This window comes from Nicotiana sylvestris, chromosome 11 (assembly GCF_000393655.2).
Source record: "Nicotiana sylvestris chromosome 11, ASM39365v2, whole genome shotgun sequence".
NCBI classification, from domain to species: Eukaryota; Viridiplantae; Streptophyta; class Magnoliopsida; order Solanales; family Solanaceae; genus Nicotiana; species Nicotiana sylvestris.
The window spans coordinates 90361389-90388030 of NC_091067.1; positions in this window are offsets into that span (position 1 = coordinate 90361389).

A 26642-nucleotide genomic window follows, 5' to 3' on the forward strand; every position below is an offset into this window, starting at 1 on the left:
CATTTGACATGTATACATCGAGATGTAACATTCCTCACGCTAGCTATACTTGGCATATTTTACAAGTGTTGAGCTTAAATTGTTGAAACCGAACGCATGCCTACATTTCTGTACTGTGTACGAACTGATTGTGGAATAAATCTGAGTTATTACTTGCATTTCCCTATTATATCGTATTGTCATGATCTAGATTCGGATTGTACCTTTCTGAGCACGTTACTGCTTTCAACCCAAGGTTAGTCATGTTACTTATTGAGTACATTGGGCCGGTTATACTCATACTACAATCTGCACTACGTGTGTAGATCCAGGTACATCTAGACATGATGGTTGCTAGATTTGGTGCAGTATCTGCTCGGAGACTATTGAGGTAGCTGCTATGACACCCGCAGACCACGAGTATCCTTCCTTTCAGTTTTATTCTGTACTGTTATAATTTTTCAAATAGTTGATTAGTAGACTGTGTTGACACTTAGTAGCTCATGTACTTGGTGACACTCGGATTTTGGGGATTGTTCTAGTTGAGTCATAGTTTTTCTTATTAGTTATTTATGAGAATTTCACTGTTGAACTTATTAAAACATTTTGTTTATTTAAAATGCGTAGTTATTTTGTGATTCTCGGCTTACCTAGTAATGTGATAGGAACCATCACGACACGTTAAGATTTGGGTCGTGACAAATTGGTATTAGAGTGTCACACCTCCTTTTCATTACACCCCCGTAAGGGTATAAGGGAGTTTTTCCAACTTAAAGTGACAATCGAAACGGGATTTATTTATTTAAAATCATTTAGAGTCGCCACTTGGGATAATTATGGTGTCCCAAGTCACCGGTTCAAATCTCGAGTCGAGGAAAAGGTTGACTCTATATTACAGTCTGCGAACATAGAAATTCGGGTAAGGAATTCTGTTAACCCGGGAGAAGGTGTTAGGCATTCCCGAGTTCCGTGGTTCTAGCACGGTCGCTCAACTGTTATAATTGGCATATTATCTGATTTTAGTACATGTTTAAACTTATGTACAAATTTTAACTTAAACCGCTTTTATTCATTTTTAAAAAAAATTGCAACGTTATTAAAACACATCTCGAACCACGTCACATAAATGCACCCGTGATTTTGACATATTTTAACATCGTTGAGATTTGGATTTGGGTCACATAAATGTGCACCCGAATTTAAGAATATAATATTATTAAACTAACGCGCCTAAAGCAATTACGAATTTGCAACTTTGCGAGTGCCATGGAAAATTCGCTAAATCACGCACCTTGATTTCTTAAAAATAAACAAGTTAATTAAACAAGGGCCGTGCATTTAAGACTTTTGTTTGTCATGGCACACCTCGAATTTCCATACAAAATGTGTGCCAAGAAACCAATAACGAGCATCACCAAGCAAAACAGAGTTGAGTCACTGAAACTTGATACACGAACTTCAAACAAGAATAATAGTGAATTGTGGAAAAAAAAAATAATGGCACACCAGTTGATCTCCAATTTTCTCACTACTGCACAATCAACTAATAGCAAATAATAAGCTAAGAACTATGAGCTGCTAATTTACATGTAAGACACCGTACAACTTAACACATTAAATACTAAAAATAAGTAATCCAGTACGCTAAATACTATGCTAAATGAAAACAAGGAAGATAAATTTTTTATCACCTCAATTTAATATACATCCAATGATGAGTTCAAAACAGTAGCACCTAAAGTTAATTTAAAAACCAAACTTTGATTCATGAGCTTCAACCAAATGACAACAAACTTAAATATACTCCAAAAGAACAATCGGCACATGTTGTACATTTGTTTAAGCTAAAGCTAAAGTTAAAGTTAAAGCAAAAGCAAAAGCAAAAGGGTACTATTATTTTAGTTGCTTTTAATATTTCGGAAAAAATTCAAAGTTATTTAAAACACGTCGTAAGCCACGCTACATAAATGCACCCGCGATCCACAATATATTTTATCTAACGTTGAGATTTGGATTTGGGTCACATAAATGCGCACCCGAGTTTAGGAAGGTAAATTATTAAATAGCACGCCTAAAGCAACTACGAGTCTTTAAATTTGCGAGGGCCATGAAAATTCATCTAAATGGCACGCCTCGAATTCTAAGGATTCACATGTTGATTAAATGAGGGCCATGCATTTGAGATTTTATTTGGCACTCAAGTCTAGCTAATTGAAACCATGGTACCACCAGCTTCACTCTCAGCGGATACAACACCTAGATAACTTTTATTTTTAAGGTAATTCTAGAGCCTACATTTTATAGAAACTCTCACATGTACTGAACAACTGAACCTAATGCATAACACTTAAACCGCATGAAATCAGTCATAATTGATAAAAATCTTAACATGACGAAACCCAACAAATAATAGTGCTTCTGCTGCAAAATTGTTTATTCCAAAATGACAAAACAACTAATAATCTAGTAATAAACAATCAAGACATAACAATATAAAATTAAAAGATAATAAATATATTACAACTACTAAATTTTACAAAGGCAAGATGTTAAAGCTAGAAAACAAAACTGATCCAAACGAAAATGTAACAAGAATACTCACGTTTACAGCAACATCGAATTTCAGCAGCTCAAGCTCGACGGAAAAAACGGACAGCGATAACAATAGACCGGAACCAACGTACAACAACTTCCTCACGATTCTAACTCATAAACGACTCCAAACTTCAGTTGCCTTACGCTCGTTCCCTCACTCCGTTCATGTGCGTGACTGTGTGTGCGAACGTGAAGCTCGCCGGTTATGGCGTCGTTGGCAGAAGGTCTGGCGGGTCAAGGTCGATGAAAATGGGTGGTGGGGTCTGGTTGTTGGGTGTTGCGTCTGTTTTCCGGCAGGTTCAGGCTGGCCGGTGGCTTAGGGATCTAGAGTTGTTCGAGAAGTTCAGCGGCTATGGAGGATGTCTATTTCACGACGGCGCTGGTTCGATGAGGGGTGGCGACTGGTTTTGTGCTGTGGTTGTGGGGCGTCGCTGGCTTAGGGTGTGGAGGAGGTTCAGCGACGATGGTGAGCTGAAGAGTGGTCATCGATGGCGTTGCTAGGCGCTGGCTGTTACTGAAAAAGAAGAAGAGAACGACAGTAGGGTGGGTCGGGGAAGACGATGATCAGGGGGGCGGGGTCGTTTGTGTATGGCTGAAGACCAAGCAATCTAGTGGGGAGGGGAATCGTCTGTATTAAGGCGCTCACCTCATGAAGAAGATGAAGTTCTCAGGGGTTCTCCTCCCTCTCCCTCTATGTGTGAATGGATCTAATTCTTATAGAGGAAGAAATGTGTGAGAGCAAAATCGTGTGGGCCCTCTTGTGTGTAGTTGAGTGGAATTGCCATTGTGCTCATTTTCCACAATGTAAAGAACAAGAGTCCAGAAAAAGCATATCTGGCATGTCAAAACAATTCAAGGGAAGTAGGCCCCACTTGAAATCAAAGGAGAAATAAGAGGCACGTGAATGAGACTTAAAAATTGGACAAATTTGGTTTTCTTATTTACACCCATTTCCTTCTTTTTCAAATCATTTTCTCTTTCTTACAAACTAAAAACCAAAATAGCAACATAAACAAAGACAAACCTAAAAACTTGAAACTGCTACTCATTTTAATCTTTAATTAGACACTCTTTAAAAAGAACAATCTAAAATTAAAAGAAGGCATATTTTATAATAATTTTCTTGGCCAATAAGTACGGAACTGTACTAAACTCTTTTGTGATTTTCAATTTTTATTTATATATATATATATATATATATATATATATATATATATATGTAGGACAAATCAAAATAGCTAGACAGAATGCCAGCTGCTAAATATAAATATATATATATATATATATATATATATATATTGTATTTTTATTTCTAACAAAAAAATAAAGTAAAAAAAATTAAAATAGTTAAAATAGCATTGTTAGACCTAAAACCAATATACAAGTAGTAAATGATGTAAAATTTTGGGGAGGGTTAAAAATTACATGTCTACAGCTGCCCCTCTTTGAGTGAAAATACGAAATATTTTCAGACAAAGAACGACTAGACATATTTTTTGACCCGACCCTTATTTGGAGAAACTAAACTTAAGAAGAAAAGGGAATGTGACCGATCCCTAGTATCTGAGCTGCCTACATATCCTTGGCTATAAAGGAATCAGGTCACGTGTAGTTCAGAAGTGGATGAGGTGATGGAGTATACCGAGGTGGAGAGCCAGTCGAGGTGCCGTTCCGTAGTCTTGTTATTACATTAAAAATCAAAACATGAAAAAGACTAGCTAAGCCTATCAACTACGAGTTACAAGATTCCTATCTATAAGTCTTATGAAGCTTGATCTTGAGTGGTTCTTCATGCAGACTTTAGATTTGAACCTTAACACTTGCTAGTTGCAGGTGCTAGCTCGTTCTTCTTCAGATTTTCGGACCAAGACCGGACATGTAGTGCTTGTGACCTCAGCCATGTCTTGAGCAGCTCACATCCTTCATCAACTTCTGCATTTGGATTAACTTGTTGCCTTTCTCTCTTTTCCTTTATTGACTAACTTCTGTTGATCATCTAGGACTGCTGACTCGCATTCTTGATGCGAGCTTCTTTTGTTACTGACATGAATTGCATTCTGAATTGAATTCCCTTTCGTTCAGGTGGGCGCCTGATTGTTGAACTTGAATCGTCTTCTCTTGTTACTTGACACTGTTTTTCCTTGCACCTTGAACCATTTTCCCCTGAAACTTGAACTGTCTTCCTTCGAAACTGCTTTCCCTTGAAACTCGAGTTGTCTTCCTTCGACACTGCTTTCCTTAGAAACTTGAGTTGTCTCCCCTTATTCTCTAGGTGGGCGCCTGATTACAATAAAACAAGCAAAACAAAGAAATTTTCCTATTCTCCAGGAGGGCCCCCCTGACTGCTAACTTGAAATGTATTCCCTGCTCTCCAGGTGGGCTCCTGACTGCTTACTTGAAATGTATTCCCTGCTCTCCAGGCGGGCTCCTGACTTCAACAAAACAGGCAAAAACAAAGAAAATTTTTCTGCCCCAGTTTGGTGGCTGGGCACAGATGTAAGTGTAAAATGGATCACATTATCAAATATCAATAAGAACTTGAAAACTAAAACTTGAATTGTACTCCCTCATTCTCCAGGCGGGCTCCTGACTGCTGCGCTTGAAAGTATTCCCTGCTCTTTAGGCGGGCTCCTGACTGCTGACTTGAAAGTATTCCCTGCTCTCCAGGCGGGCTCCTAACTTCAACTTGAAATGTATCCCCTGCTCTCCAGGTGGGCTCCTGACTTCAACATAGACAAATCAAAGAATTTGAAAGCTAAAATTAAAATTATACTCCCTTGTTCTCCAGGCGGGCTCCTGACTGTTGCACTTGAAAGTATTCCCTGCTCTCCAGGCGGCTCCTGACTTCAACTTGAAATGTATTCCCTGCTCTCCAGGCGGGCTCCTGACTTCAACATAGACAAAACAAAGAATTTGAAAGCTAAAATTCAAATTGTACTCCCTTGTTCTCCAGGCGGGCTCCTAACTGCTGAGCTTGAATGTCTTCTCCCTGTTCTCCAAGCGGGTACCTGATTTCAACAAAATAGACAAAAATAAAGAAATTTCTTCTGCCCCGGTTTGGTAACTGGGTACATATGTGAGTGTTAAACTGAATCATATTACCAAATATTGAAAGTTAGGTCCCATTATGCAGGGGGGTCCTGACAACTCTTAACTAAACGACAATTTTAAATCTAAGTTATATCTTCTACAGGTGTGACTTCTGCTAAATCTTGCTATCTAAGAGAATCTTTAAATTACTTCCCATTATCCAGGGGGGTCCTGAAAATCAATGGTCAAATTTTATCTTAAGGGTGACAACTTTCATGTCTGAATTATACTACCCTACAACATAATTTATGCTAAATGTTGTTATCTAATCGAAATCTTAAAGCTAAGTCTCATTATTCATGAGGGTCCTGGAAACTCCTAATTGTGTCCTATCTCGAACATGCAAATTTCTAAGCTAACTTATATTCTTTTGGGATACATTTATGCTAGATTATACTATTACTAAACTTTTAAACTAGGTCCCATTTTCCAGGAGGGTCTTGAAAATCAAAAATCAAACCTGTTTGGCGACTACCTTTCTCTACGGAGGGTTTCTCCGGAACAACCGAAATTTTCTGCCCCTGTTTCAAATCAAAGAAAAATCTTGTTAGTTTAAAATGTGGTGGTTGGTTTGTGGCCTTGACTTTGAGGGCGGTTGCTCTTTCACTTCTCATGATAATCGATTTCCACTCGAAGACCTTTCTTGTTCTTTGACTAATCACTTTCTTTGTCATCCTTACCACAGAAAATACCTCTTCCATTCAGACCCAATACCTTCTATCTGTTGCATTGCTCATGAACCGACATTTACCAAACCTTTGTGTTTCACATGATCCCCATGGTATATTGATTATTACCAACTTCAATGCGCACATTGTTCTTTCCTGATTTAAATCACTAGCCTTAGTCTTGAAGTCTATTGCTCCATCACTTGCCATGATAGCTTTGATTTCTGCATGGAAGATCTTGCTTGTCACTGGTTTACCACCTTTTTTGTCCCTTGTATTTCACATGGATCCCAACGCATGTTGATTGTTACCAACTCAGTGTGTATGTTGTTTTTCCTTGACTTAAACCACTGGCCCTGGCCTTGAGGTCTACTGCTCCCTCGCTTACCATGATAACTTTGATTTCTGCTTGGAAGACCTCGCTTGCCACTGGTTAACCACTTTTGTGAATCTTATCACAGAAAATACCCTTAATCTATTCGCCTAACACCCTCCATCTGTTGCATTGCCTATGAATTGATATGAACCAAACCTTTGTATTTCATAAGGATCCCAAAGCATGTTGATTATTACCAGCTCAATGCGCTTGTTGTTCTTTTCTGACTTATGACATTTCGATGTGTTAGCCAGACCCCGTTTTGTGCAATTGGACAGCCAGTGGCAAATTTTGAAGTCATTTCTCACTTATTTTGATCAAACAAACTTAGGAAGAGGAAGTAAATAAGACAAGAGGAACAGAGTAAAGGACAAAGGAAAGAGATGATTCCTAACAAGAAAATTACAAAGTAGAAACCTATTAGATGTGGATACCAACTCTAATGGCCATGACATGCACCTGTGGCCTATTCTGTTGAGCAAGTCTAATGTTCAACTCCTGTTATACCCCTAAACTGTGAAAATGAGCTTCAATGCTCTGATTATCCAATCTGATTCACAGTCCTTATTCGACTTGTAATGCCCGAAGGGTTTTCACCATCAAGCCTCTATCATTTTGTTCTTTCTCTCAACTTACTGTCGCCTTACGGTGCCCGCGAGGGTTTTCACCAATAAGACTCTCTCATTTTTATTTCTCTCAGCTCCTGTTGCCTTACGTTGCCCGTGAAGGTTTTCACCTCTAAGACTCTCATTTTATTTCTCTGCTTGGACTAAAGTGCTGCCCCTGATATGATTCACCTCTACTCGCTTGACTTGGCATCTCTCGAAAACTGGCCGGAAGGTCTTTCTTTGGACCGTAATGTGGGCTTTTGGATGGGGTTAGGAAGAAAGGGTATCAAAAGGCTCAAAACAACTCATCATGGGTTCAAAATTACAACTTTCGGAACCAGATTTCTTACAACAACCACAACTTCTGCCCCTAGTTTCTTGTTTGGGAACTTTTGAATTTTTATTTTGTCGGGACCAAACCGTGAGGCTGCCTACGTATCCTTAAAAGGAATCAGGTTGAACGTAGTTCATGACATAGGGATTACTTTGTTGTTGTGATTTTCTCTTTTCTTTTTCTTTCTTTCTCTTTTTTGCTTTCTTTTTCTCTTTTTGTTGTTTTTCTTCTCTCTTTTTTTTCATTCTTTTCTTTTCTCTTTTTCTATTTTCTTTCTCTCTTTTTTTCTTCCTTTACTTATCTTTTGCGCTTGTGTTTCTGATCTTTGCTAATGATTCCAAAAGAGGGGTATGAAAAAAAATAAATAAGGCTCAAAGGGGTAACGAAGGATAAAGTGTTTAGATAGCAGAACAGAATGCATTCGTCATTCCAATCTCCAAAACATGCCAAGTTCAAACTACACAATTAAACAGACCAAGGAAAATATTTGTAATATCTTTTGATTGTACTAGACTTGATAACCATATCCGTGTATTTGCCTTTTACATCTGTTAATTACCCAACCTCATTGGACAACACCCTCACTCTCATTACCACGAACGACCCCTGTCAATTTGGGCAAACTTGCCTTTAGCTTCAACCCGATGCGGCATGATGCATTTTAGTAGGGTTTTCTTTATGTCCTACCTGCTCCAATTTCACACAATTCGGGCTTGAAATGATCTCGAAATGCCTTTACTTATTTCCCTCAAATGTCCTTACATCTTCAACATTGTTTCATTGCTTCATGATTAAATTGACTTTTAAAACCATACTGAGAATTACACGTGCATGTCATGTCACTAGAGTCAATCAGGAAAAGAACCATAAAAAGAAAAGAGAACTAAATGAAAATGACTAGAAATTACAGAAAACAGAAAATTGCATTAGACAGATGGTGAAAGGGTTTGAACAACAAAACAAACAAACTAAATTGGGGTCACAAACCTAGAGCAAACCTAGACGACACTAGACGGGCTATTATGACTAAACAAACTAAGCAAAATAAAAGGATAAAAGGGTTTGAGCCGCGAGACAATGTCTGGATTACAACTCTGAGATAACCCGGACAACAGAAATGACAACAAAATAAACCACCAAAACTCCTCCCTGGCTAACCAAGACAGGAGCGTCTTCCCAATTGCAAAGCTCGGCATCTTAGCCACTGAATTCCACATCAACATTACTAGGACCTTCACAAACTTCAATCACATTGTTCTTAGCAAATTTCTTTTGGGTTCTCTTTGCCTGATCTTTCTTAGGATCAACCTCTAATAGCGCTGAAAGCTTTGTAGCATGTGGAACTATGAGGTTCTCAAAAGAATTCTCATATTCCTTTTCAAAATAAATCATACCCATCATATGCGTCTCATTTTGCATAGGCGATGGACTTTGGCTAGTGTCTGCTGCATCTGGATTTTACACAACAATGTCGCTTGCATCAATAAGCTTCTGAATCGCATTCTTCAGATTCCAACACTTCTCTATGTCATACCCCGGGGCATCTGAGCAATATGCGCACCTTTGAGAAAAATTAAACTTCTTTGACAGAGGGTTTGGCATTTTTATATGAATCGGCTTCAACATGTCCAATTGCTTCAACTTTTGGAACAAACTGGCATATGACACTCCCAATGGGGTGAAAGCCTTTTCTTTTTTCAGCAACCTCTCATTCTTAAATGCTTGATTGGACCGGAAACCTGATCTAAGGGGTTTTCGGTAGGCTCGTGTGGGTGGATAGGCATTTCGTGGAGCTGGGTACTGAGAGAGCGATGTACGATTTTGGGAGTTCCGTGGAGAGAAGTGGCATTGGGGAGGATCATCTGGTGCATCAGGATATCCCCAGGGACGATGTCGAGGCTGGAAGTGTTGATCGGGAAAGCCCATCGAATCATCTTTTCTGTTTCTCTTTCTTTCACCCAAGCTTACTGGGGTGTTCTGAATATCTTTCGTACAACTCATGATTTTGCCTGACTTGATTCCCTCTTCCACTAGCTCCCCTATTTTTAACACATCTTTGAAAGGCTTTCCCAAGGCCGGGATCAAATGACTGAAGTAGGTGGGCCCCTGGGCTTGTAAGAAAAGCTCAACCATTTCTTCTTCACCAATCGGGGTACTGACTCGAGCAGCTTGCTCCCTCCATCTGAGCACAAACTCCCTAAAGCTTTCCTCCGGCTTATTTTCCATTTTAGATTTGGAGGAGCGGTCTGGGGTAACACCTGATCTGTATTGAAAGTATCGAACAAAATCTTGAACCATGTCACCCAATGTAGGCCACTTACCAACATCTTGGCGATTATGCCATTCCAACGCTGCCCCAGTCAGGCTCTCACTGAAGTACGCCATCAACAAATCATCTTTCTTGCCAACACTTCTCATTTTATTGCAATAATCCCTCAAATGGGCTACTGGATCCCCACACCCATCATATAGGTTAAACTTTGGCACTTTAAACCCCGCAGGCAGACGAACGTCGGGGGACATAGACAATTCTTTGTAAGACATGCTACCCTGGTCTCCCGTTCATTGCTTGTTCTTTAAGGACTGTTTTATGCCTTTCAGCCTCCTGGGTATCCCCTCTCGCCCCTTTCTTCCTTTGAACTTTTCATTTTCAACATGAGGCTCATCCCGCGGGCCTTGCTTGTATGAGTTGGGAACCTTGTGGGCAACCTCTGAGGGGTAATATTAGGCATCATGAGCTTTGAGTGGGTGTTCATTGTTGGGGATGGTGGATAAGACAGGAGGGCAATTTTTGGGAAAGGTAATTGGAATATGAGTGACGGAGCTACTAGGGTGGTTGGGAAAGCCATGATAAGTGGGTGGATCTGGAGAGTATGGGGGATCATCTGGCACTGTGACCGGTGTTTGGGTAAGGGTAGTATTTAGGAAGCTAAGTGGTGGCGGGGGTGGTGCCTTCCCAGTCATCCAAGCCTGATACATGTCCGCCATGTGTTGTCTCAACATCTTTACCTCTTCAACCAACCCATTGTCATGTTCAACCAACTGCTTCCAGGCCCCGGTATCAACCAACTCAGTTCTGTTGTTGTCTGCCATTGCCTTTTGACTTTGTATTGTAGAGAGGAGTTACCACTTTAAAACCACAAACCAACCACCCTTCTACTATGAATATAACAAAATGAAGCCATCACATTAGCGTTAGGGCATTTAACATAAGATAATCTCACTTTATGTGCAATGCACCTAGCTGCAGTTATCGGTTCTAAAATGACTTCAAGGGTACAAAGGTCAGTTGACATCATCCCATTTTGTTCATTTCAACCTCTCTTTTCTTTGTTTTTCTAGCACTTCTTAGCTCGCTCATTTTCCTTCCCCTTTTTCTTTCTGATTATCGCTCTTTTTCTTCCTTCTCATTTCTCACATCCCATGATTTCACCCCCTTTTTTTCTTTTTTTTCTCTTTTTTTTCCTTTTAATAAATAAAAAAATAATTTGATCGAACCCTATGTAGGTTGCCTACGTATCATGACCCCGCATGAATCAGATCTTTGCGTAGTTCTGGCAATTTTGACAACACAAAAAACCAATTTTTTTTGAAAACAATAAAAATTATCTTTTTGTTTTTTTTTCTTTCAAAATTTCGGCAGAGTTTCGGTATATATAGGTTTTCAAAACAGGTAATTACCTCCCTTAGCCCTCACACTGCTATTTTTTTTCCAAACTCTTTCCTTTTATTCAAAAGCCGGTCAACATGCAAATATGAAGCAAATAAATGCACAAGTAGCAAGTAAGATGCATAAGGATGATTTTTTCATTTTTTTGTACACCTGTCCTAGACAGACCCAACCCCTGTGTTGAGTCTCCAAAGTCAAAATGCATGTGATGCAGACAAACGTTCCTACTAGAGATCCGTCATGAGGTCTTGTTATACTAGGTTAAAAACCTGGGTTTATTTGTTCTAGACCTGGCTTACCCGAGCAGACAACTCGAGCCCGGGGGGGCTGCGTACCGGTAACCAAAAGATCATCCGGCTTTACAACTTGTCCGAACCTCGTTCTATTTGGAATAGGACACTAACAGAAAGAAGTCACGACCAACATGCACTCCTCGGGAGAGAGAAGAGAGGGGTTTCGTAGCAATTTATATATACAGTTTAGATAATATCAAAGCGGTAAAAAGCAACATTTAGCACATTAGGCCCAAACATGTAATAAAATCAGATAATAAATAAAGCCAAATATAACAATTCATTTAAGCTCGAATTCTGAACCATGAACTAGAGATTCTGGATTCGTTCCCCAGCAGAGTCGCCAGAGCTGTCACACCTCCTTTTTCGTTACACCCCCGTAAGGGTATAAGGGAGTTTTTCCAACTTAAAGTGACAATCGAAACGGGATTTATTTATTTAAAATCATTCAGAGTCGCCACACCAGTTGATCATTCAACGGGATTTATTTATTTAAAATTATTTAAAATCATTCAGCAAAACAGAGTTGAGTCACTGAAACTTGATACACGAACTTCAAACAAGAATAATAGGGAATTGTGGCAAAATAAATAAATAATGACACACCAGTTGATCTCCAATTTTCTCACTACTGCACAATCAACTAATAGCAAATAATAAGCTAAGAACTATGAGTTGCTAATTTACATGTAAGACACCGTACAACTTAACACATTAAATACTAAAAATAAGTAATCCAGTACGCTAAATACTATGCTAAATGAAAACAAGGAAGATAAATTTCTTATCACCTCAATGTAATATACATCCAATGATGAGTTCAAAACAGTAGCACCTAAAGTTAATTTAAAAACCAAACTTTGATTCATGAGCTTCAACCAAATGACAACAAACTTAAATATACTCCAAAAGAACAATCGGCACATACTGTACATTTGTTTAAGCTAAAGCTAAAGTTAAAGTTAAAGCAAAAGCAAAAGCAAAAGCAAAAGCAAAAGGGTACTATTATTTTAGTCGCTTTTAATATTTCGAAAAAAAATCAAAGTTATTTAAAACACGTCGTAAGCCACACTACATAAATGCACCCACGATCCACAATATTTTACCTACATTTTATAGAAACTCTCACATGTACTGAACAACTGAACCTAATGCATAACACTTAAACCGCGTGAAATCAGTCATAATTGATAAAAACCTTAACATGATGAAACCCAACAAATAATAGTGCTTCTGCTGCAAAATTGTTTATTCCAAAATGACAAAACAACTAATAATCTAGTAATAAACAATCAAGACATAACAATATAAAATTAAAAGATAAAAAATATATTACAACTACTAAATTTTACAAAGGCAAGATGTTAAAGCTAGAAAACAAAACTAATCCAAACAAAAATGTAACAAGAATACTCACGTTTATAGCAACATCGAGTTTCAGCAGCTCGAGCTCGACGGAAAAAATGGACAGCGATAACCATAGACCGGAACTAACGTACGACAACTTCCTCACGATTCGAGCTCATAAACGACTCCAAACTTCAGCTGCCTTATGCTCGTTCCCTCACTCCGTTCATGTGCGTGACTGTGTGTGCGAAGGTGAAGCTCGCCGGTTATGGCGTCGTTGGCAGAAGGTCCGACGGGTCAAGGTCGACGAAAATGGGTGGTGGGGTCTGGTTGTTGGGTGTTGCAGCTATTTTCCGGTAGGTTCAGGCTGGCCGGTGGCTTAGGGGTATAGAGTTGTTCGAGAAGTTCAGCGGCTATGGAGGATGGTTGTTTTGCGACGGCGCTGGTTCAATGAGGGGTGGCGACTGGTTTTGTGCTATGGTTGTGGGGTGTCGCTGGCTTAGGGTGTGGAGGAGGTTCAACGACGATGGTGAGCTGAAGGGTGGTCGTCGATGGCATTGCTAGGCGTTGGCTATTACTGAAAAAGAAGAAGAGAACGACAGTGGGGTGGGTCGGGGAAGACGATGATCAGGGGGGCGGGGTCGTTTGTGTATGGCTGAAGACCAAGCAATTCGGTAGGGAGGGGGGTCGTCTGTATTGCGGTGCTCACCTCATGAAGAAGATAAAGTTTTCAGGGGTTCTCCTCCCTCTCCCTCTGTGTGTGAATGGATCTAATTCTTATAAAGGAAGAAATGTGTGAGAGCAAAACCGTGTGAGCCCTCTTGTGTGTAGCTGAGTGGAATTGCCATTATGCTCATTTTCCACAATGTAAAGAACAAGAGTCCAGAAAAAGCATCTTTGGCATGTCAAAACAATTCAAGGGAAGTAGGCCCCACTTGAAAACAAAGGAGAAATTAGAGGCACGTGAATGAGACTTAAAAATTGGACAAATTTGATTTTCTTATTTACACCCATTTCCTTCTTTTTCATATCATTTTCTCTTTCTTACAAACTAACAACCAAAATAGCAACATAAACAATGACAAACCTAAAAACTTGAAATTGCTACTAATTTTAATCTTTAATTAGACACTCTTTAAAAAGAACAATCTAAAATTAAAAGAAGGCATATTTTATAATAATTTTCTTGGCCAACAAGTACGGTACTGTACTAAACTCTTTTGTGATTTTCAATTTATATATATATATATATATATATATATATATATATATATATATATATATATATATATATATATATATATATATTAATTGATATAAGTCAAGACGTTAGACAGAATGCCAGCTGCTAAAAAAATATATATATTTTTGTATTTTTATTTCTAACAGAAAAATAAAGTAAAAAAAAAATTAAAATAGTTAAAATAGCATTGTTAGACCTAAAACCAATATACAAGTAGTAAATGATGTAAAATTTTGGGGAGGGTTAAAAATTACATGTCTACATAGAGCACTAGGTTACTTAGGTCTCACGAGTCATGATCAGGTTTAGTAAAGTCTTGCGTATCGGTATGGAGACGTCTGTACTTATCTTCGAGAGGCTACGAACCATTAGGAAACATCACTTTTTTATAGTTTTGTCGTGTGAATTTGTTGATTCCGGAAACAAAACTTCAATTATTTTATTCTCTCACAGATGGTGAGGACACGTGTGATCGGACCGGGCATACGACCACCAATACCACCAGCAAGGATCGCGAGAGACCGAGTTCGCTGTAGAGGCCGAGTTGCAGCTCGTATAGCAGCTAGAGAAATACCTATGGAGCCATTTGTTCCTCCAACTCAGGAGCAGATACCAAATGTGGTTGAGCCGGTGGGACCAGCTGATGCACTAGCTATGCCCAGTATGATTCCAGGCCTTTTGGAGCCTCTCGCCTAGATTTTGACTATATTCACTAGCCTTGCTTAGGCGGTTTCAGTTCAGGCCGTACCATCTACTTCTCATGATGGGGAGGTGCTCAGATTCCCGTCGCCGTACTCTAGAGCAGGTAGTTTAGGGGCTTCAAACACCGAAGTACTACTAACCCAACCGATTGTAGTTGGTCAGGCCCAGGTTGGTCCATTTATGAGTGACGGGGAGCAAAAGAGACTAGAGTGGTTTGGGAGGCTTAGGCCTTCAAAGTTAAGTGGGGCTGAGTCAAAGGATGCTCAAGATTTCTTATACAAGTGCCAGCGGATCCTTCGCACGGTGGGTATTTTGGAGACTAGTTAAGTCTCATTTACTACTTTTCAGCTATCGGTGGTAGCCTTTAGATGGTGGGAGGCTTATAAGTTGAGCAGGCCAGCCGGCACTGTACCACTTATGTGGCATGCGTTCTCAGTTCTCTTTTTATAGAAGTTTGTTCCACAGACCCACATGGAGGAGTTGCGTAGGCAGCTTGAGCAGCTACACCAGGAGAGTATGTTAGTGACCCAATATGAGATGATATTTTCAGAGTTGGCTCATCATGTGGTATGGTTAGTTCCAACCGAGAGAGAGCGAATTATGAGGTTTGTTGATGGCCTCAAGTATGGACTGCGCTTTGTCATGACTCAGGAGATTGCATCAGGTGCTAGGTTCAACGAGGTGGTTGATATTTCTAGGCATCTAGAGCAGGTTCCTAGTTAGGAGCATGAGGAGAGGAGGCCAAGAGGCCTCGTGGTTCGGGTACTTTGAGCAGTGGCTCATTTGGAGGATAATACCACCATAGCAGGAGTTATTCTTATAGGTTCACTCGGATGACTCGTCTGGTTCATCGCGTTGCATTAGCTAGCCATAGTTCATACAATGTTCGTCTAAATCAGTCATCTCTCATTACCCTCATAGCTTAGAGTTCATCCCGTGCTCCATCAGTTTAGGGTTTATCTATACCAGGTCCTTCTAGTAGTTATTCTGGTTCTCAGGATCCAATTTAGTACTAGCCGCCATTGATGAATCGGAGGTTCTTTGAGTATGGAGAGTTTGGACATATGAATAGGCATTTTCCCCATCTTTTGGGAGGTTCAGTTTAGCAGAGGGGTTAGGCTTTGACTTTCCCACCACTTACTTCACCACATGCTCAGCTAGCTCGGGGTGGGGCTTAAGCAACTAGAGGTTGCCCTAGAGGGGGAGGCCGATCAGGTGGTGCTCAGGCTCGATGCTATGCTTTTCCCGCCAGGCTAGAAGTCGTTGCTTCAGACACAGTGATCATATGTATTGTTTCAGTGTGCCACATGGATGCTTCCATATTATTTGACCCTGGTTCTACTTATTCATATGTATCATTGTGTTTTGCTCATTATTTGGATATGCCTTGTGAGTCCTTAGATTCGCCTGTTCGTATATCTACATCGGTGGGCGATTCTATTGTTGTGGTCCGTGTGTATCGTTCATGGGTGGTGACCATTGGGGGATTGGAGACGAGAGTTGATCTCTTATTGCTTAGTATGGTTGTTTTTTATGTGATTCTGGGCATGGATTGGTTGTCCCCATGTCATGCTATTCTGAATTTTCATGCTAAGACCGTGACGTTGGCGATGCTGGGGTTGCCTAGGATTGAGTGGGGAGGTTCTCTGGACTATGTTCTCAGTAGGGTGATTTCATATGTGAAGGCCCAATTAATGGCTGGGAAGGGGTGTTTGGCATATTTTGGCTTTTTTGAAGGATGTTGGTGTTGATATTCCTACCATTGATTTTGTTCTAGTAGTGCAAGACTCTCTAAATGTGTTTCCTGCTGACCTGCCACCCGACAGGGACATTAATTTTGGTATTGACTTGATGTCGGGAACTCAACCCATTTCTATTCCTCCATATTGTATGGCACCAGCAGAGTTGAAGGAATTGGAAAAGTAGCTTCAGGAGCTTCTTGATAAAGCGTTAATTAGGCCTAGTGTATTGCCTTCGGGTGCACTGGTTCTATTTGTGAAGAAGAAGAATGGTACTATGTGGATGTACATTTATTATAGACAGTTGAACAAAGTTACAATTAAGAACAAGTATCCTTCACCGCACACTGATCACTTATTTGACCAGCTTCTGAGAGCTAGAGTGTCCTCTAAGATTGATTTGAGGTCTGGGTATCACCAGTTGAAGATTCGAGACTCTGATATTCTAAAGATGGCATTCAGGACCCGCTATGGTCACTACGAGTTCCTTGTGATGTCTTTTCGGCTGACGAATGCCCAGTAGCATTCATGCATCTGATGAACAATGCATTCTATCCATATCTTGATTCGTTTGTCATAGTATTTATTGATGATATACTGGTGTACTCTCGTAGCCAGGAAGAGCATGCGCTGTATCTAAGGATTGTACTACACACGTTGAGGGAGAAAAAACTTTATGCTAAATTCTCCAAGTTTGAGTTTTGGCTCGGTTCTATGGCGTTCTTGGGGCATGTGGTGTCCAGTGAGGGGATTAAGGTAGATATGAAGAAGATTGAGATGATTCAGAGTTGGCCTAAACCGTCTTCAGCCACTAAGATTTAGAGTTTTCTTGGCTTGGCCGGATATTATTGTCGCTTTGTGGAGGGTTTCTCGTCCATTGCAGCTCTTTTGACTAGGTTAACCAAGAAGGGTGCCCCATTTAGGTGGTCTGATGAGTGTGAGGAGAGCTTTTAGAAGGTCAAGGCTGCCTTGACCACAGCTCCAGTTCTAATTTTGCCTTTAGCATCAGGTTCATATACAAAGTGTTGTAATTCTTCTCAGATTGGTATTCGGTGTCTCTTGATACAGGAGGGTAGAGTGGTTGCTTATGCTTCACGCCAGTTGAAGCCCCATGAGAAGAAGTACCCTATTCATGATTTAGAGTGCGCAACCATTGTCCATTCATTGAAGATTTGGAAGCATTATATCTATAGCATGTCTTGTTAGGTATTTACATATCATCAGAGTCTATAGCTTTTGTTAAAGAAACATGATCTAAATTTGAAGCAGCATAGATGGTTGGAGCTGTTAAAAGACTATGATATTATAAATTTGTAACATCCCGGGAAGGCCAATGTGGTGGACGATCCCTTGAGTAGAAAGGCGGTTAGTAGGGGTAGACTTTCTTATATTCCTATTGGTGAGAGACCGCTTGCATCAGATGTTCAGGCCTTGCTAATTAGTTCTTGAGGTTAGATATTTCAGAGCCTAGTCAGGTTCTAGGTTGCATGATTTCTCGGTCTTCTTTATATGATCACATCAGAGAGCATAAGTATGACGACTCCTATTCGCTTGTCCTTAAGGAAACGATTCAACACGGTGATGCCAAGGAGGTTTCTATTGGAGATGATGGGATGTTGCGGATGTAGGGTCGGATTTGTGCCCAATGTGGATGGGTTACATGAGTTTATTCTTGAGAAGGCCCACAGTTTGTGGTATTCCATTCATCTAGGTGCCGCAAAGATGTATCAGGACTTGAGGCAATACTATTGGTGAGGAAAATGAAGAAAGATGTAGTGGAGTTTGTAGCTTGGTGCTTGAATTGCCAGCAGGTGAAATACGGGCATCAAAAGCCAGGCTGTTTGCTTCAGAGGCTTGAGATTCCTGAGTGGAAATAGGAACGTATCACCATAGCCTTTGTTGTTGGACTCCCACGTACCTTGAAGAGATTTGATGTTATTTGGGTGACCGTGGACCGGTTGACTAAGTCTGCGCATTTCATTCCAGTTGGGACTACCTATTCTTCGAAGTGGTTGGCTGAGATCTATATCCGCGAGATTGTTCGCCTTCAGGGTGTGTCAGTGTCTATTATTTCTGATCATGAAACTCAGTTCACACTGTAGTTTTCGAGAGTAGTGCAACAAGAGTTAGGCACACGGGTTGACTTGAATACAACATTTCACCATCAAATGGATGGACAGTCCAAGCACATCATTTAAATATTGGAGGATATGCTACGCACTTGTGTTATAGATTTCGGGGGTTCTTGGGATTAGTTTCTACCGCTTGCAGAGTTTGCCTACAACAACAGCTACCAATCAAGTATTCATATCGCTCCATATGAGGCCTTATATGGGAGGTAGTGTCAATCTCCACTTGGGTGGTTTGAGCTAGGGGAGGCTAGGTTGTTGGGCACGGATCTAGTTCAGGATGCTTTGGGAAAGGTCAAGTTGATTCAGGATCGGCTTCGCGCGGCACAGTCTAAACAGAAGAGTTACACTGATCTGAGGTTCGTGATGTTGCCTACATGGTAGGAGAGAATGTATTGCTCGGAGTTTCACTTGTTATGAGGTTCGGGAAGAAGGGCAAGTTGAGCCCTCGGTATATTGGCCCTTTTGAAGTTCTTGAGAAGATTGGAGAGGTGTCCTACAAACTTGCATTGCCACCTAGCTTGTCAAGTGTTCACCCAGTGTTTCATGTTTCCATACTCTGAAAGTATTTCGGTGATCCACCTCATGTTTTGTACTTCAGTAAGGTTCTATTAGATGGGGATTTGACTTATGATATGGAGTCGGTGGCCATTTTGGATCGGCAGGTTTGAACGTTGAGATCAAAGAATATAGCTTCAGTGAGAGTGCAGTGGAGAGGTCAGCTAGTCGAGGAGGCTACTTGGGTGACCAAGCAGGAGATGCGGAACAACTATCCACACCTATTTGAGACTCCAAGTATGATTTTAGACCCATTCGAGGACGAACATTTATTTAAGAGGGGGAGAATGTAACGACCCAACCCGTCATTTTGAGTATTGTATCCCCATTACCCAATTTATTACTTATTCAATGTTCAATTGTAGTTATTTGACTTGACGGGGTGGTTGGTTTGATTCTGAAGATGCTTCGAAATGAATTGGGACACTTGGTCCCAAGGCTGGAAGCCTAAGTTGAAAGAGTTGACCATATGTTGACTTATGAGTAAACGATCCGGAATGGAGTTTTGATGGTTCTTAGAGCTTCATATGGTTCTTTTGGTCTTAGGAGCATGTCTGAATTTTGATTTAGAGGTATGTACGTCGTTTTGGCTTGAATTGGCGAAAATTGAAAAGTTGAGAAATTTGACCGAGAGTTGACTTTCTTGTTGCCGTGCTCAGATTTTAGTTTTGAAAGTTGTAATAGGTCCATTGTGTCAATTGTGACTTGTGTGAAAACTTTGAGGTTAATCAGAGTTAGTTTGATGAGTTTCGGCATTAGTTATAAAAGTTGAAAATTCAATAGTTTATTAGGCTTGAATTGGGGTGCGATTCGTGTCTTTGATGTTTTTGATGTTATTTGAGGATTCGACTAAGTTCGTATGATATTTTAGGATGTGTTGGTATGTTTGGATGGGGTCCTAGGTGCCTCGGGTGAGATTCCGATTGATTTTGGATTGAGTTTGTGCTTATTGAATTGCTGATTTTTTAGGTATTTGGTTTTCTCTTACGCGATCGCGTGAAGGGGGTCGTTGTCACCACTTAAGTTCGCCCTACGTGAACTGTCGTGACGGCACCTAGTCTCTACGACTAGGTAAGTCTAACATTTGCGGAAAAAGAAAACAAAATGTGGAAAAACTAATAAAAACTGAAGATAAACAAATATAGAAGCGTTTAAGATGTCGCTCGGCATATACTAGTACAAGATATCAAAAAATTAAACAACTTTCCAAAACCCGGAATCTCATGAAATCACAAGCTAAGGGTACTACATAGTGCTCTAACTCCAGAATATCTAAATCAAAGTAACTACAGAAGGACTGTAACTACAAGAGAGAATGGAGAGGGACTCCTCGGTCTGGGGACGCAGCAGATATACCTCGAAGTCTCTGAAGAATCGCCTTGCCTCAAGGATGGTAGGGTTGAGCCGAAGAACCTGGATCTGCACATGAAAAACATGCGCAGGAAGAGCATGAGTACACCACAGTGGTACTCAGTAAGTGTCAAGCCTAACCTCGGTCGGGTAGTAACGAGGAAAGTCAGGCCCCTACTAATTATAGATGAAAAATAAGGTACAGTAGTATAGAATACGACAATATAATTTAAGGGCTAGCAGTCTATAACAAATAAAAACACCGGAAGAATCTAACTCAGTACACAAAAATAGCAACAGGAGATCTCCCGAGATACCGTCCCATAGTCCGAATCATAAAGATACAGGGGAAACTCCTGAAATAACAATCCATAGTCCCAAAGTAAATATCTAGTACGGGGGATCTACCAGGTGCTGTCTCATAGTCCCAAAGTAAACACACAGCAACAACACGAAGAATATTCAATTCAATCCAATTACATACCAAGGTAAAACAGGTATTTCTTACCTAACATGCTGCACAAAATTCAAATAAAATAGTTTGAACAAGTAAAGCAACTAAATCACTTAGACATGCTTCCCTAAATTAACAGTAGGCTTAAATTGCAAGTAAGGTACCACAAGGAAGAAAACACAACTATAGTTAATTAATGAAAACATGATTTTCAATAATTAGCACATGTACGCACTCGTCACCTCACGTACAAGGCATTTCATATATCATCAATACCAAATCCTAAGGGGAGTCCCCCCACACAAGGTTAGACAAGCCACTAACCTCGAACCGGCTAAAAAATCTATCTGAAACCACGCTCTTGCCACGAGTACTCAACTCCAAATGGACCAAATCTATTCAAATCAATTGCATAATGTAAATATAACTTCAAGTAACTAATTTCACTAATTAATTCGAAGCTAACACGCGAAATTAAGAAAATTGCCCAAAACGTCTCTCGGGCCCACATCTTGGAATTGGGTAAAAGTTACGGATTATGAACCCCCATTCACTCACGAGTCTAACCATACCTAAATTATCCAAATCTGATGCCAAAATCTTAATCAAAACAACAAAATTAGGCCTAAGAACTTTTCCAAATTTTCCCCCAATTTCTCACTCCAAATCCGAAATTAGATGATGAATTCATGCTTAGATTAATGGGTTATAAGCAAAAAAGAGTTAGGAATCATTATCCAATCAATATATCTGAAAATCTCTCAAAATCTCGCTTAAATCTGAGCTCCCAAACTCTAGTTTTGACAAAAAATGGCTAAACCCTCGATTTTAAAATTTTATAATGTGCCCAGGTAATTCCTTCTTCATAAACACGGAAGACCCATCGCGTTCGTTATGCACAACTTTACTTGGCCTAGAATTCCTTCATCGCGAACGCGGTAGCAACTTTCTCCCTTCTACGCGAACGCGGGACCCTCTTCGCGAACACGTAGGTATATGACCTCACAGCTTCGCAAATGCGGGACCATCATCGCGAACGCTAAGCGTTAAGCTTCCACAAGCTCCAACGCCTCTTCACGAATGCGAGACCCCACTCGCGAAAGCGAAGAAGGAAACTAGAACTAGAGACCTGTTGCATTTTCTGCAATTCTCTAACTCCAAAAATGACCTATTGAGCATCTGAAACACACCAAGCCCCCCGATACCTCAACCAAACATGCCAACCGATTCTAAAACATTATTCAAACTTGTTCCAACCTTCAGAACGTTCAAAACAACATCAAAAAACCAAATTAACATCGGATTCAAGCCTAAGAACTCCAAAAACTCCCAAATTCCGCTTTCAATCAAAAAGTCTATCAAACCTTGTCCGAATGACCTGAAATTTTGGAAGCACATCAAATTCAACACTACGGAGCTACTCCAACTTCCAGAATACCATTCCGACGCTGATATGAAAATCTCACTATCGAACCGAAAACTTCAAAAAATTAACTTTTGGCATTTCAAGCCTAAATAAGCTACGGACCTCCAAAACACAATCCGAACATGCCCCTAAGCCCGAAATCACCCAATGGAGCTAACGGAACCAACGGAATTCCATTCCGAGGCCTTCTTTACACTGCTCTGACTACGGTCCAAATTCTAAAGCTTAAGCTCTCTTTTAGGGACTAAGTATCCCAAAATACTCCGAAATTCAGAACAAATCATCCCGGCAAATCAAAATAGCAGAAACAAACATGGGGAAAGCAGTTAAAAGGGGATTGGGGCGTTAATTCTTAAAACGACCGGCCGGGTCGTTATAGTCGCGATCACGTAGGGTTAAGTATGGCAGGGGGAATTTACTCAGTGCATTCGCGAGATTTTGTCTGCGATCGAGTGACTTTAGAGAGTTATACTACGCGAATGCGTGAGAGATGACGTGTTCGCGAAGAAGGAAGAAGAGATTGGGATTTAATACGCATTGCTTTTCATGATCGCGTGACTCTGGTCGCGATCGCGTACGTTCAGGAAGTTAGTCACCGCGTTCGCGATGAAGTCTTTGCGTTCGCATAGTGTCTTTTTAAGGGTAGCATCTTTTGTTCTTCACGACTGCAAGGGACTTTCCGCGATTGCGAAGAGGAACACCTGGGCAACTATTTAATTTCAAAAATGAGTGTTAGAGTATTATTTCACATTTGGACTTGGGTAGCTCGGCTAGGGCAATGTTTGAGAGGGATTTCACTACAAATCAAGAGGTAAGCTATTTTTGATCACTTTGTCCAATAATATTAATACCCATTGATTTCTACATCTAGATTATGTTTTTTTAAGGTGAAATTTTGGGGATTTTGGACTAAGGATTGGAGAGTAAGATTTGGGGGTTTGAAAGTCGATTTATGGTCAGAATTGGATGATTTTGGTATTGTTGGACTCGTTATTGAATGAGCGTTTGTATTTTATAAATTTTTTCAGGTTCTGAGGCATGGGCTGGGGGTTGACATTTTGGGCTGTCTTTTTGAATTTGGTTAAAGAACTTAACTTTATCAAATGGGATAAATTCCTATAGCTTGTATTGAATATATTAAGTTGTTTGTGACCAGATTCGAGCCGTTCGGAGGTCGATTCGCGAGGCAAGGGCTTGTTGGTGTTGTGATTTGCGCAGTTTGAGGTAAGTAACACTTTTATACTTGGTACTAAGAGTATGAATCCTTGAAATACGTGTTATGTAGTTGGTATAGAGGTGACGCACATGCTAGGTGGTGGACGTGCGGGCGTGCACCGTGGTAATTATGACTTAGTTGATTCTGTGGTACTATATAGTTATCAAATCTTGTTGTTATCCATGTAATTCCTACGTGTTAGAGTAATTAAACTGTGATCCATGTTAGAAATCATGTTTAGGCTATATGTTTATTCTATTGGTGCCCACTGAAGTCATTTCTACTGTTGCATTTTTTTTTTGGTAATTATTTCTACTGTTGCATTATTTGCTTAAATTGCAATTATGTACTCAGTCACATTTATTCATTTGCATATCATATCTTAGTCTCTGTTATCATTTACTGTTATATCATATTATCATTGTTCGGGCTGAGTGGTATTAGATTTGTGATCCCATGAGACTAGAGGGATTGAGACTGAGTTGGGCCTTGAGAGTCAGATTGTAAGTGATATTTATGGAATCGAGCTGCACGCCATAGTTATTTATGGGATCGGACTACACGCTGCAGCAGTTAGTTATGGATAGGGTTACGCGTTGTAGCATGCCTTATTGGTTATTTATGGGATAGGGTTGCAAGACGCAGTAGGCTTTATTGACTCATTATAGGATCGGGTTGCATGCCGCAGCAGACCATGTTGGCTGTATATTAGCGTTTGGGCAGGATCCACACCTCCGGAGTCTGACGTAGCAGTAGTGAGCGCAGGTACCGTATAATGCTGAGTGATTGAGTGTGATGAGTGAGAGTTGAGACAGTTAGATTGAGTACTCTAAGAGCGTAAGTACCTGGGAGTATCACTGTGATGCATTGAATTTGACATGCATATTTGACATATAGACATAGAGATGTAACATTCCTCATGCTAGTTATACTTGGATTATTTTATCACTGTTGAGCTTAAATTGTTGAAACCAAAAGCATGTCTACATTTTTGTAGTGTGTACGAACTGATTATGGAATAACTCTGAGTTATTACTATCATTTTCCTATTATATCGTATTGTCATTATGTAGATTCGGACTGTACCTTTCTGAGCACGTTACTGCTTCCAGCCCAAGGTTCGCCCTGTTACTTATTGAGTACATTGGGCCGGTTGTACTCATACTACACTCTGCACTTCGTGTGCAGATCCGGTACATCTTGACGTGGTGGTTGCTAGATTTGGTACAATATCTGCTCGGAGACTATTGAGGTAGCTGCTATGACGTCTGCAAACCATGACTCTCCTTCCTTTCAGTTTTATTTTATACTGTTTTATTTTTTAGATCGTTGTATTAGATATTTAGACTGTATTGATACTTAGTAGCTCATGTACTCGGTGACACCCGAATTTGGGGATTGTTGTAGTTGAGTCGCAGTTGTTCTTATCAGTTATTTATGAGAATTTGACTGTTGAACTTATTAAATCATGTTCCTAATTTAAAATGCATATTTATTTAGTGATTGTTGGCTTGCCTAGTAATACGATAGGCCACATCACGACATGTTGAGATTTGGGTTGTGACAACTTTGTATGTTGTTGTACTATACATTATTCGTTTCTTACTCGATTTGTTAAAGAAAGAAAAGTAGAGAATGAATTCCAAATCGATTCATGTGCTTTGATTCATATTTGTTTGGACTGAAGAACTTGAATTTTGACGGGAACTGAATGATTTGGGTGGAGAAATTTCGAGTTTCACCATTCATAGCGCCATCGTCACACTTCGAAGAAACTGAGTTTCATCTGAGATTTGAATTTTGTTTGAGAAATCAAGTAGGTAGCATAGATTCTTGATGGAAATACTAATACAAAGCTGAATCCGATGTTTGGAGGCGATTGAACCTGATTTGCTAGAGCCTGGATCAGAAATTTTAAAATCAAGCGAAGAAGATAACTGGGGTCTTTTGATTTATACTGGGGGTTTGATTTAGAGATGTAATTGGCTATTTTCGGCGATGACAGGGATTAGTAGGGAGGCGGTAGAGAGCACGAGAAGATTAGAGGAGAGATAAAGGAGGATGGAAGAGAGAAATGAGTCTGGAAGGACGCTTATTGATTCAATTATATACAAATTGTAAGACAGTAAATTTGAAACTTTAGAGAAATTTGGTTAATAAAATTTAAAATACTGTATAGGAACAAAAAATTCCATTAAAACATGAATGAAGGCTGCGGGTACCAATAATAATAAATTGGCTTTTTATGCTATTTATTGGGCTAGATTGTCATGCAGTGCCAAATTAGAGCAAATATAAAGATGAGGCTGGGCATATGGACCGATCATACAGTTATCGGGCTTCTGTACCAATTATCGGGAGAAATTCAAAAATAACCAGATTTACAAGTGGTCGTTTAAAAATAGCCAATTTTAAAAGTAATTAAAATTTAGCCACTTTTCATGTAAAGATAATCTGAACGAAAACACTGTTCAAAATCCGGAAAAATAATATACTAGAGTTCCAGTATATACCGATCCAGCATAATATACTGGAGTTTGAAGCACCGGTGCTCCAGTCTCCAGTATATTATACTGGAGCCAACAAAGTATACCGGTCCAGCATAATATGCTGGAAGTTAATATATAGGTGCACTGAACTCCAGTATATTATGCTGGACCGGTCTCTGTTGCAGTAAAATAGTGGCTATTTTTCATTGACTTGGTAAACACTAGCTATTTTTGAATGACCAATTCGAAAACTGGTTAGACCGTGTTATTTTTACCCAACTACCTCTCTTCTCATTTTGAGAAAAAGATATCTTTCCTGGCGCAGGATCTTAGAGTTGGAATCATTATTCTTTTACTACATCTTTTTGGTTGATAT